We start from the raw sequence: 12,470 nt of genomic DNA on the forward strand, positions 1-12,470 counted from the left end.
CTAAATAATAAAGAACCGACTCTGTGCTCAGATCTATTATGCATATTGCCAAAAGATGAAAAAGCTCCTCCTACTTATTTTCCATCCTTGTAGATTTTTTTAGGCACTAAATTGTAATAAGACCCCAATTCATCAAAGCATTTAAGTATATGCTTAACTTCAGAAACATGCTTGCACCCCACTTACCTTATGTAACTTTGTTAAGCACATGCCGAACAGGGATGGACTCCTGAACTAGTGTCTAATGCTCTAATTCTTACTATATTCTTCTTTACTTTGTGACACAAATCAAAGCAGCCTAACCAGTCTAAGTGTGAATAAGAGGCAAAAGGTTGAAAGAATCCAAAATGTGTGGTGCTGCACTTTCAATGTATGTACATGAACTTTTCATGAACTTATGTTAATATTCATTACTTTGTTTAAAAATCACTTTATTCATAGTTTGAAATTTTTGAATTGACTTCATTTACATAACTCTTTCAAAAGCTGAAACATAACATTTGCATGGAAATAGATTTCATTGAAGAACAGAGGAAACTGAGCCTCGGTGTTTTTTTTTTAGCTTCTAGACAATTATGCATTGAGCAGACACTTTCTTCCCAGAGGTCCTGATTCAGGAAAGCACTTAAGCATGTGTTTTGCATGTGTTTGCATGTGGCTTCTATGGGATTTAAGCACATGCTTAAATTAAAATTAAGTGTGTGCTTAAGTGAATAGTAATGCTTTCCTGAATCAGGGCCTATGACTATAAAATGTGAACTGAGGAAGGTGGCCTATGCTTGCATGTGTAGCTTGGCTAATGTGGAACCTCCCTATGGTGTGTGTGGGTGGAAGAAGTTCATCCTCTTCCCCGCACAAAGCCCTAAATCCTTCTGAGGCTTCCAGAAGAGGGTCTCATTGCAGAAGATCTCAAGCTACATTGGAGGGAGCTTAAATTCTGTGACACTTCAAAAATTAATGGGACTTACACATGTGCTTAAAACTGAGTGTTTTGCTGCATTGCGGCCTATGTGAATGAAACTGAAAAATCAAAAGTCTTAAAGAGCAAAACTTGAGAAAGTATCTAAAAAAAATCTCATATTAGTAATAAATTTGAGATATCATCAGAGCTCATCCAATTAGAAAAGTCTGGAACTCTTTAAAATAGTGATTGCAGCAGCAATAATTTTTCATGATGACAATCTAAAGTTTAGCAGCTGATGATGATATGACTCTCTTGTGATAGGTTTATTTACTGCCGAACATTGGTCATTCTAAGTGTCCCTGTGTCTCTGCAGAGCATGAGAATAAATCTTTTTTTTTGTCATGTCCTACACAATTGATTTTCCTCAGACTGTAAAGACAGGCATTGTTTGTTCACAGATAATTTAAGCATATTAATTTAATACACTTTCCATATTATAGAAGAGATTTTTAACTTGAGTGTCAGTGTATAAATTCTTCAGTGGCTCAGATATTAAAACTACTATTTAGTATAATGAAACTCAGACCCATATAATTACTCCAGTGTAATTACTCTAATCTAAAAGCTTGCCATGACTCTTCTATTTTCGACTTCCAGTAATCAAATGCATCTCTGCTGATGTTGCTGAGGCTAATAAATTGAAATGGAAATCTTCCATTCTACTCATAACTTCCTAAAACATGCACCTACCAGGATGAAACTTTACAGGCCTGGTTGCTGCAAAGTGGTGATTCTTTTGGACAGTATGGGGAAAAAACAGTCCAGACATTAACATTTCTCTCATTAATCAAAGATTCTTGCAGTGGTTTTTTTACTAGGTCTAGTGCCAAAGTGGGATGGAGGGAAGGTGAAATTTTTCTGTGTGATGGGGCAGAGAGGCCCTGTACTAGCAGTGACTGGATTAACGAGGCTGACAGGCTCCTCACTGGCAATGAAAGGGTTAAGAAAAGTCTGTAGACCCAGTTAACCCTGCAGCCAATGTCAGGCGTGGAGAGCGGAGGCAAAAAGAGGATCTAGCCCCGTTGAGTGCTGACCAGGAAGGAAAACAGGGTTCTGCTCTTCCTGATAGGAGAGAAGCCTGGTTGAAGCTCTGAGTGAGCTTGCTTGCCAGTTGGCTCTACCCTTCTGGAATGGATGACCAGGTCCTGAGAAGGGAATTGTGGAAGTACAGACAATTTTGGAAACAAACCCCGAATAGAAGGGTGGGGCCCTGCTAATGGTTTGTGTGATTGGCCCTGGATTTTAGTTGTTTGGTTTTTTGTTCTTGATTACCTTTGACTTCAGTGCAATGCACGGGGTAGCACTGGAGGTGAAAGCATCACTGCCTTGACCTCTGAGGGTATATCTCCACTGCAACTAAAAAACAAAGGATACCCTGTGCCCGGTGACTCGGGATTGCAGGGCTCGGGCTAAGGGGCTGTTTAATTGTAGTGTAGACTTCAAGGCTCAGACTGGAGCCCAGGCTCTAGGACCCTGCAAGGTGGGAGGGTCCCAGAGCTCGGGCTATAGCCTGAGCCAGAACATCTACACTGCAGTTAAACAGTCCCTTAGCCCAAGACGCGTGAACCTGAGTCAGCTGGCATGGGCCAGCCCTGGGTGTCTAATTCCCATGTAGACATACCCTGAGAGACCGAAACAAACCAATTGAGATCAGCAGAGAGTTACTGCCCTCACAATTTGGTTACAGTCTAGGAAATAATTCTCACTGACATTAAGTGTATTTAAATGTTCTGGTGAAATTGGTTTTCGTTTGATTGAATTATGGGCCCCTGAAAATTATACTTTGCGTATGTGCAGTAGGCAAGGTCCTGCAAGATCCTGTAAGGTCCCATTGACTTCAGTGATGCAACTCATCAGTTTAAGTTAAGCATTTGCTCAGGTGCTTTGCTGGGCTGAGTGCTCAGCACCTTACAGAATGGAACCCTAGATTTTTAACAATGATAGACTGCAAATGTACTTGATCTGGCATTTTAGTGAAAGCTAGAATGAGCTCTGCCACCTTCATTGCACAGAGAAGTATGTGCATTTTCTGAAGGTAGCAAGGGCTACTTTTGCAAGGATCATGAATGGAACATGCAAGTGTCCTTCATTAGGGATGATCCTGACAAGCTCCTTGCATTTAAAGTTTTAAATAATTGATCCTTCCATTCATTGCAACATCCATGTGTATCCCTTGAAGTTTTGTAGTTAGACACTTGCCTCTCTGACCTCCAGCCACTCAGTTAGCCAAGAAGGGCTATGAAGGGCTGCACTTCTCCTGACCCTCACTATTGGAGCAGGCCAGGAATTGCCCTGGCCCCAAGGGAGGGGGAAGAGCACAGCAACAGCATTGGGCCTTGCAGGGCGCTGTCTCTTTGGAATCCTGAACCATTTTTCATCTGCCTTCCACTCCATTGATATTTCCGTACCTCTTCCCTGAAAAGATGTATAGTATTTCCAAGATGATTCTTGTCTTCCTACAACGATATTTTGCTGAGTAGAGACTGAAAAATTGTTCATTGATTGGCAGACATATATCTTTTAATAATCTTTAATTTAAAATTATATGCTCATCTATAGAGCTGGCTAAATAGTGGGAAAATTTATTCATGAATTTATTCCCTGAAAGTTGGCCAAAAATGGCAATGCATATTATTTGGAGCAAATTATTGGCCCAACTCCACTCCTGATCCACTCTTTACCTAGCTGCCCTGCACTATTGCATGGTCCAACCCCTTTTTTATAGGGTTACCATCCATCCGTATTTCCCCAGACATGTCCGGCTTTTGTGTCTCTAAATAGCCGTCCGGGAGGAATTGGTAACAAGGTTAAAATGTCCAGGGTTTTTTTCTCCCTCGCCTCCCTTCCATGCAGAGTGTGGCTGCTGATTGGGCGGCTGGGCCGATTGAGCCGCTCCCATTGGCCTCCAGCAGCCAGAGCCCTCCCCTGCTCCCCCCTCCCTCTGTCTGCAGCCCTGTGTAACACACAAACCAACCCACCGGGCAGCGTGTTTTGCCTACATGTGGAGCCAGAATGGTAAGGGGAGTCGGGGGTGGGGGCAGTCAGGGAGCGGGGGAGTGTTGGATGGGTCCCCGGCTTCCACCTGCCATCCCCCCTCCGCGCGTTCCCCCCCCCCCGTGGGACTCTCCCTCCCTGCCTGCCTCTCCCTTGCCTGCTTGTACTGCCAGAGCCAACAGCAACTGCTGTCTGCTGCCGCCGGGTCTTAGCGTCCCCCATCCACTAATGGCTGCCCTTATCCTGCCCTTCCACCCTAGCCCCGAGCCTCTCCAACGCCCCAAACCCCTCAGCCCCAGCCCTCATTCCCCCCGCACCCTAATCCTCTGCCCCATCCCTGAGCCCCCTCCTGCATCATGAACCCCTCATCCCCAGCCCCAGCCCTCATCCCCCCACACCCTAATCCTCTGCTCCATCCCTGAGCTCCCTCCTGCATCATGAACCCCTCATCCTCAGACCCACAGCCCTCACCCCTGCATCCCCTCCTATCCCCAAACTCCCTCCCAAACCCCCTCCCCCCTTCTCACACAGCCCCTCCTGCCCTCAAACTCCTTCCCAAAGCCTGCACCCCCTCCCTTTGCACTGCCTCCCACCCCCAAACGCCATCCCAGAGCCTGCACCCCTCACCCCATCCTGCACACCCACCCCCTGCCCCAGCCTGGAGCCTGCACCCAGCACCCAAACTCTATCCCAGAACCTGCACCCTGCACCCCTCCTGCACCCTAATCCCCAGCCCAGGACCTGCACCCCAGACCTCCTCCCCCCACCCAACCCCCCTCCCAGAGCCTTAGGCAGGTGGGGGGGTGGGTTCTGGGCACCACCAAAATTTCTACAACCCTGCCACCTATGCGAGTGGATAAGGGTCGGGGCAGTCAGGGGACAAGAAGCAGGGGGGGTTGGGGTTCTGGGGGAGGGGCAGTCAGTGGGTGGGAAGTGGGAGGGAGTGGATGGGGTGGGGGTGGGACTAGGGCGGGGCTTCCCCGCCCAGTGTCCTCTTTTTTGATTGTGGAAATATGGTAACCCTATTTTTTAGCTCTCATAAAAGGTACTAGAGTAACAACACTAGAGATTTGAAATTGACACTTTTGCCACAAGGCTTCTTCTGGCTGTGTTATAAATAGAAGATATCTGAAGGTTATTTTTTCCCCCTCCTACTTTGGGTTTTCCTATTCGGGATGTTTCCCTAACATTTCTTATTTCCAATATAAATTTCCCTGTAATATGCAGTCTATATGCAGAGCCAGCACTTGTTGTAACTTTGTAAAGGAGCTTGACACTTTTGCAGTGATAGCAAGTTGCCTTTCTTTAAGCCTGAGCAGTGCAAACAACAAATGTAGTAAATAGGCTGTCCTTTCTAAGACTTGCTTTTGAAAATAGCTTGGAGCCTAGTAGATTTCATAACCTCTCCTTCTGGGCTCCCTCACTGTTACTCCTTTCCGATTATGAGGCTGCTCTGCAGCCTCAACAGTAGTGGAACCTCAGAATACGTCTACACTGCAATGAAAGAACACTAGCAGCAAGCCTCAGTGACTTGGGATCATGGTGCTTGGGCTGTGGGGCTAAAAACAGCAGTATGGGTGTTCAGGGTCAGGCATAAGCCCGGGTTCTGAGACCTCCCCCGGGTTTCAGGGCCAGTATTTTTAGACCTGTCACCTGAGCCTGAGTTACTTGACCCAGGCTCTGAGACTTTCTTCAATGGGTTTGAGGTGTTTTTTTTCTGTATAGACATACACACAGAGTGCACTGTGTTGCTCAGAATTCTCCAGACAAGTTACATGAATAGGATGGGCAAGAGGGGTTCCTGATTACTTGCTGGCAGTTTCTTGTAGACATTATGGTAGAACGGGTCTTGAGGAGGGATTTGGAGGAGAGTTGTGGCTTTGCAGACTAATTCATCGAGGGTGTTCCTTGCATAAAGCATTGTGTGGAAGAAAGCACAGATGGTTGTAGGATTTGTTATAGAGTTTTTTGTGTGAAGGTATGATGGGTGAATTGATGTGTTGGGGGCTTTTTCTATTTGTATAAATCCATTATGCTAATTTACTCAAGCTGAGGATCTGGCGTATTGACTTTTTTTAAAAGAAATGGATCTGTACCCTAAGATGTGCAATTGGGTTAATTGCATAAATTAATAAACAAGCATTCAGATATTATGAATTCTTACCCAGAACTCTAAGCCTTTTAAAGTTTGTCCATTGCTAGTTATTTTTGCATCTTTTGCCCCAGAGGAGCAATTTAAAAACCCTCTGCTATTGGGCCGGTCATCTCTGCAGCCATTTTGTCTGCAACTGTATTTTTGTTTTGTTCATATTTACCGTTGTTTTCATTTCTCTAACACTTCAGAACACTGTATGATACACAGCACCTCATCAATCACACTATTGTGACACAAAATCACTTAAAATCTCTGGTCTAATTGTAGAATTGCACAGATGCACATATTTTGAACTGATTTCAAAAGCATTACTCATACTACATGTTTATTCTCTAAGTCTTTAATGCTTGATGAAAAATTATATTAGTGGTTTAACTGAAATATACTGCAACATGCCCTCAAAGGAATTTCTCCCAAAGATTGAAATCAAATATGATTTATTTGAGATGGTTTATATAAGCTAGTAGCTAAGGGAGATGCTAAAATCAATATTTCCTAACATTTGTAATATAGCTGTTTCTTAAATGGTCTTTTATAAAGAATGTTACCCTGTTAAACCCTGCAGAAAGCTATGGAAACTGATACAATTTTTAAAAGAAAGTGGCACCTATTTTGCGTTGCATAGCATAGCATTGTAAAAGTACACAAGGCAGTGAGAGGCAGGATGCTTGTATGCTTAAGGCACTGGACTGGGACTCAAGTTATCTGGGCTAAATTCCTGGTTCTTCCACCGACAGTCTTAGGCAAGCCATTTAATCTCTCTGTCTCATAGTTCCTCATCTGTAAAATGGGGTTATCAATGCTTCCTTTCTCCTACAGTTTGTCTTGCTTACTTAAATTGTAAGCTCTTTGGAGCACAGGCTGCTTCTTTCTGGGTATGTATAGTATCTAGCCAATGAGGCCCCAGTCTTGATTGGAGGCCTTTAGGCCCAACAGTAATACAAATCAATAATCCAGAAAGAGAAGCATTTCTTACTATGTGTATTCTGTGAAATGCATTGGAAATCAACTTTAATATAGTATAAAAGTCCAGGCTAAACTTATTTGGCTACTATATGGAGGAGCTCATTAAAAATTAACTTTGCCAACAACTACTGCACTGAGGTATCTCAAGCTCTGTCTACACTTGGAATTGGGGGGGTGATTTCCAGCTCAAGCAGACGTATGTGCGCAAGCTCTCATTGAACTAGCGTGCTGAAAATAGAATAGGTGCTGTAGCATTGGCAGTGGTGAGCGGCAGGAGGGGCTAGCTGCACCAAGTAGGTACCCACAGGGCCCGAGTGAGTTTGTACTTGAGGCAGCTAGGCCATGCTGCCGCTCAATGCTGCCTGTGCTACTGTGGCTACATTACTATTTTTTAGCATGCTAGCTTGATGAGAGCTAGTGCAAGTACGTCTGCTTGAGCTGGGAATCCCACCCCGCAGCTCCAAGCGCAGGCATAGCCTGAGATTACCAGTTTGCGGCTCCTTCTTCCACCCCCATCGCTACATACTTACAATGGGAGGCTATCTGTGGTTACTGCATAACTACTGTTGGTGGTTGGTGTCTTTTTAATGGCTTCTACGGCACTGGTAATAATACCTTGTGCTTTTGTGACACCCCCCCCACCCCTTGCTTCCTTCTGAGGGTCTCATAGCATTTTAATACTTGATAGAAATTGAAATGAGCAATTAGGAAATTCACATACTAGAACTTTAACCCTATTGATTGAGAAATGTATTACCCAACTCATGAAACTCTAATCATTATCATGTTGAAAGGCAGAACTATCTTTGAATAGATGCATATGAGTTAGAGAATAGGACTTGCATTATAAACATTATGGTGTTTCATGTCTCATTGATTTCTCATTGAAGCTCCTTCTGAAATGGTCCCTAAAATTATACTGATACTATTTCTGTTATGTGGAAGGAGTGATTTGTCAAGGTGCTAAGATCTATAAATACCCACACTACTGTGCCACTTAAAATGGAAAGGAGAACTGATAACAATTTGGCAAGAAATTAGTGAGATAGGAATTCAGACAGTGGTACTCTAGTTAGCTCTGTTTAACTTGAATTGGGATGAGTATATTTCTTAATCTTTTTTATGTGACAGAAAAGTCATGGGTACTTCTTAAAAGGAAGCGGAGGATAAATTGGGACCAAAACCAATAGGAGTATCAGATAAGAGCTAATTAAATTATCTTTTTTCTGATAATAAAAAAAATCGCTTCCGTAGCACCATTCATCTCAGCACTCTGTATAGATCTTCAGTAATTAAGATTCTTTCCCCTAGGTCAGTGGTGCGGTCCGCACATGGCTCGTCAGGGTAATCTGCTGGTGGGCTGCAAGAGGGTTTGTTTACATTGACAGTCCGCAGGCCTGGCCGCCCGCAGCTCCCATTGGCCGGGAACGGCAAATCTCGGCCACTGGGCGCTGCAGGTGGCCAGGCCTGTGGACTTTCAATGTAAACAAACTGTCTCTTGGTCTGCCAGTGGATTACCCTGACGATCCGTGTGTGGTGCGCGGGCTGCATGTTGCCCACCACTGCCCTAGGTGGTATGTTTTGGGTGTATAAAGATTATTTCATCCACCACTTAACATAGCCACTTCTTGGAGTGCAGGGGGAATTATTTAGGCAAAATGTAGATACCAGAGTTGGAATCTGTCCAGGATTCTAGACTTAATACCCCAACTTTTATGAAAAATCCCAGGGTTATTTTAACTACCATAATTTATCAAGATATCACTGTACAGCTTCATCTGTATACTGCCCACTGACATTTAAGAAGAGAATTGGCTCAGTACTAACTCAAAGGTGTCCACTGATTTAGTTGGGGATTGGCCCTGCTTTGAGCAGGGATTGGACTAGATGACCTCCTGAGGTCCCTTCCAACCCTGATATTCTATGATTCTATGAAATGAATCATGCACACCACTTCCTGTAACCCATGTGTGTTTCTCAAAGGTCTCCCATTCAAGGACTGATTGGCATAACTCTACTTGTCTTAAGTCTGACAGGATAACAGCACAGACTGGTGTGGCTCCACAACTGGCCTATTAATTAAAAGGAAGCATAGAATTTAGTTCTCTCTTCCACAGTATAACATGTAAAATAAACAGCAGATTGCTAATACCACATGTCCTGAATGTGCTCTCTTCTAGGTCTCATCCCCGTTCATAGTACTGTTACTGTTTCTCATTGCCAGTTATATTTTTAATGGTGGAAGAGTGCAGCTTTCTTCACGGGTCTGCAGCTAAGCTTGGAATTAACTGAAAGATTCCCATCTTCTGTTACTGTCAGAGTTAAGACAAGGAATGATCTGTCACAGGAACTGTGAAAATAAGACAAACTTAAAATCAAATAAAGATATCATAAATCAAATGACAGTTTGCCAGAATCAGCCACCTCTAGTTTAGCCCAGGGTGAGACAGCAAAAGTAAGACAACATCACTATATGCCAGTAGCATGAGTCCGCTATTCAGAAACAAACAACTGGACCATTTTAGCAGGAATCTCCATAGTCCTTTCATACAATAAAAACATTTTAATAACAGTAAAGATCTTTAACAGTGACTATATTTCCAGTTATCCTCAACTGGTATCTCAGCTGAAGTTCAAATTTACAGAGCCTAAATCTGAGAGTTATGACAGTTGGAAAATAAAGAAATCTGCCAGATGTCAGAACTTGAAGAGGGATCAGAGAAGAACCACAGTGGTTAAAAGATTAGAAAACCTGTCTTATGCTGAAAGGTTCAAGGTGGTCAATCTATTTATCTTATTAAAGAGAATGTTAAGGGGTGACTTGATCATAATCTGTAAATACTTCATGGGGAACAGGAATTTGAATCAGTCCATCAGACAAAGGTATAACAAGATCCAGTGTCTGGAAGTTTAAACTAAATAAATTCAGAATAGGAATAAGGTGCACATTTTTAGCAACGAGGGTAATTAATTATTGGAGTATCTTAACAAGGGTTGTGGTGGATTCTCCATTAAGGGGTCTTTTAAAATCAAGAGTGGATGTTTTTCAAAGAGAGATGCTGCAATCTAACCACAGTTATTGGACTTGAGCCAGGAATTAATTCAGTGTAGTCCAATGGTCTATTAAGCAGGAGGTCAGACTAGATGATCACAGTGGTCTCTTCTGGCCTTAAAATCTATGAATCTATCAATATATTATGTCGAAGAATTGTGAGAAGATGTTAGTTTCAGACTTTTGGTGGGACCCACCAATTTGCTTAGATTGGAGAGGGAAAGGGATGGTATCAATTTTCTTTATTCTTCCTCAATATTTCTCCCTACTTTTTTCAGCCAGTAGCAGGGAGAAATAGGGATATGGCATACCTGCCTACATCCACAGAGTGGATTTCTTATGATATCCTTCTATATCCATGTCACATGCAAGAAATTAATTACTGGTTATCCATGTACTGTAGTTAAGGTATGAATGTCTCTTGACAGGAATGAACTAAATCTTTGGGATATATAATCTCACCACACACAGTCTTGCACAGGTGCCTATGTATGAGGATGGAGTGTAGTCAAATGATCACTGGACTGAGGGTCAGGAGACCTTATTTCTTTTTCCAAGTCTGCCATTGACATAGCGTGTGACTTCAGGCAAGTCACTTAACTTTATATCTCCATTTCCTCATCTTTTAAAAGGGATTAATATTATTTACTCACCTTTGTAAAGCACATTGAAATCTATTGTTGATTGTGCTGCGTATTATTACAAAAGGAACAATTGGGATTCATGACCACATTACTTCATAGAACATATGTTCTGTACCAGAAGGTAACCACAGGGAGAGAGCATTTGTCTTTCAATCAGTGGATTTGGACATTCTATCTTCAGCTGCGGAGAATTAGGAACTATGCTTACTTCAGACAGAAAGAGAGAAAATATTTCTCATGAGCAAAGCCTGAGAGAATGCCAAGCAAATGGTATGAATGAATATTTTATACTTGGATTTTGTCTTAAATCTAAAATGCTGTATATTAGAGAATCATTATCATCCTTCTTCCTTGCACCATCAAGCACATACAGCAAACCAGTGCCAATCATCCTTATCCTGGGCTCTTGTTCCTAGTTTTTTATATTCCAATGTAGTAATGCTGCTTCAGCAACTATTGTGCTATGGAGTGTGCCTCTACATCAGCCTCTCCGGCTCTTGCCCTAGTGTCACCAAATAAATGCTTGTTTAGGTAGCCTAAAAGGCACTCTTAAAACATATCCCAAATATGTCTGTTTCTTCTTCCATGCTCCTTGTATTGTTGCAGGTAGTTGTGCCCAGTCTAGACCCTCTTCATTACTTATTCTAGCAGTCTATTTTACTTTGACTAGTCTATGCAGACACTTGCACTGAAAGCTGTTCGATTTGCATTGGTTGGACTTATTTTTCCAGAACTCTGCTCCATATAGGAGGACACCAAGCACATTAGAGAATAATATTCGTGAAAATGCAGCTATTTTGCAACACATGCTGATATTTTTCAGTGTGCATTATGTACTATTTAATATAAAACATTGAACAGAGAAATCACAATCATTGCAGTTTTGCAAGAACTGGAGAAAAATATTTATTTCTGAAAAGGAATATCAAAATGTTTTACTTTATTTTGCCTGGCTTCACTCTTCTTCTTCAATCTCCTTTATACTCCCCATACCTAATTACAAGAGTTAGATGATGACAAAACTGACTGCTTTATAAGTTTAGCAGCAAACTCTGCCTGTGTCAGCCACTCATCAATCTGCATGACACTAGAAGGTCCAAAAACTCATTATTTGTAGTGTTTATGATTACTTTCCTAACCACTAGCTTTAAGATCTAAACTGCGGTTGCTTGAATACCATCTGATATATGAGACAGTTTGTTAATTTAAACTCAGATATTGCCTAAAGCCATGAAAAATAGGCATATGCTAACAGAACACTTCTGTCATTGATTATTCCATTAAGAATCACTTCAATTATTCAGGCATTTAAATCATACTGAGCATTTAATACAGTGATGGATGATGATCTTTTGATCAGATTAAAATATGGTGTGAATCTTGACTCCATATCATTTGCTGAAGAACATTGTAGAAATGCAAACAAGTAACTGAGATCTGAAAATGAACTTCTCTAGAATAGTTCTTAAAAATTGAAAAGTGTTATACTGCCAATATAGTTAGAACCTCATGTATTCTGGAATTTGCTGTGGAATCCACACCAGCTTATCCTGCAGAATTGTGCTCCAGAATTCACTTTTAAAAATTGTTTCTAGTCTTAAGGGTTGTGAACATAACACTGAAAACACAAATGGAGAGAAACAATGTAGACTGCAAACAGCTGACAACTGTTTCTCTGTAAGGTGTGATCTGTGC

The sequence above is a fragment of the Chrysemys picta genome, chromosome 5 (genome assembly GCF_011386835.1).
Source record: "Chrysemys picta bellii isolate R12L10 chromosome 5, ASM1138683v2, whole genome shotgun sequence".
Lineage (NCBI taxonomy): Eukaryota > Metazoa > Chordata > Testudines > Emydidae > Chrysemys > Chrysemys picta.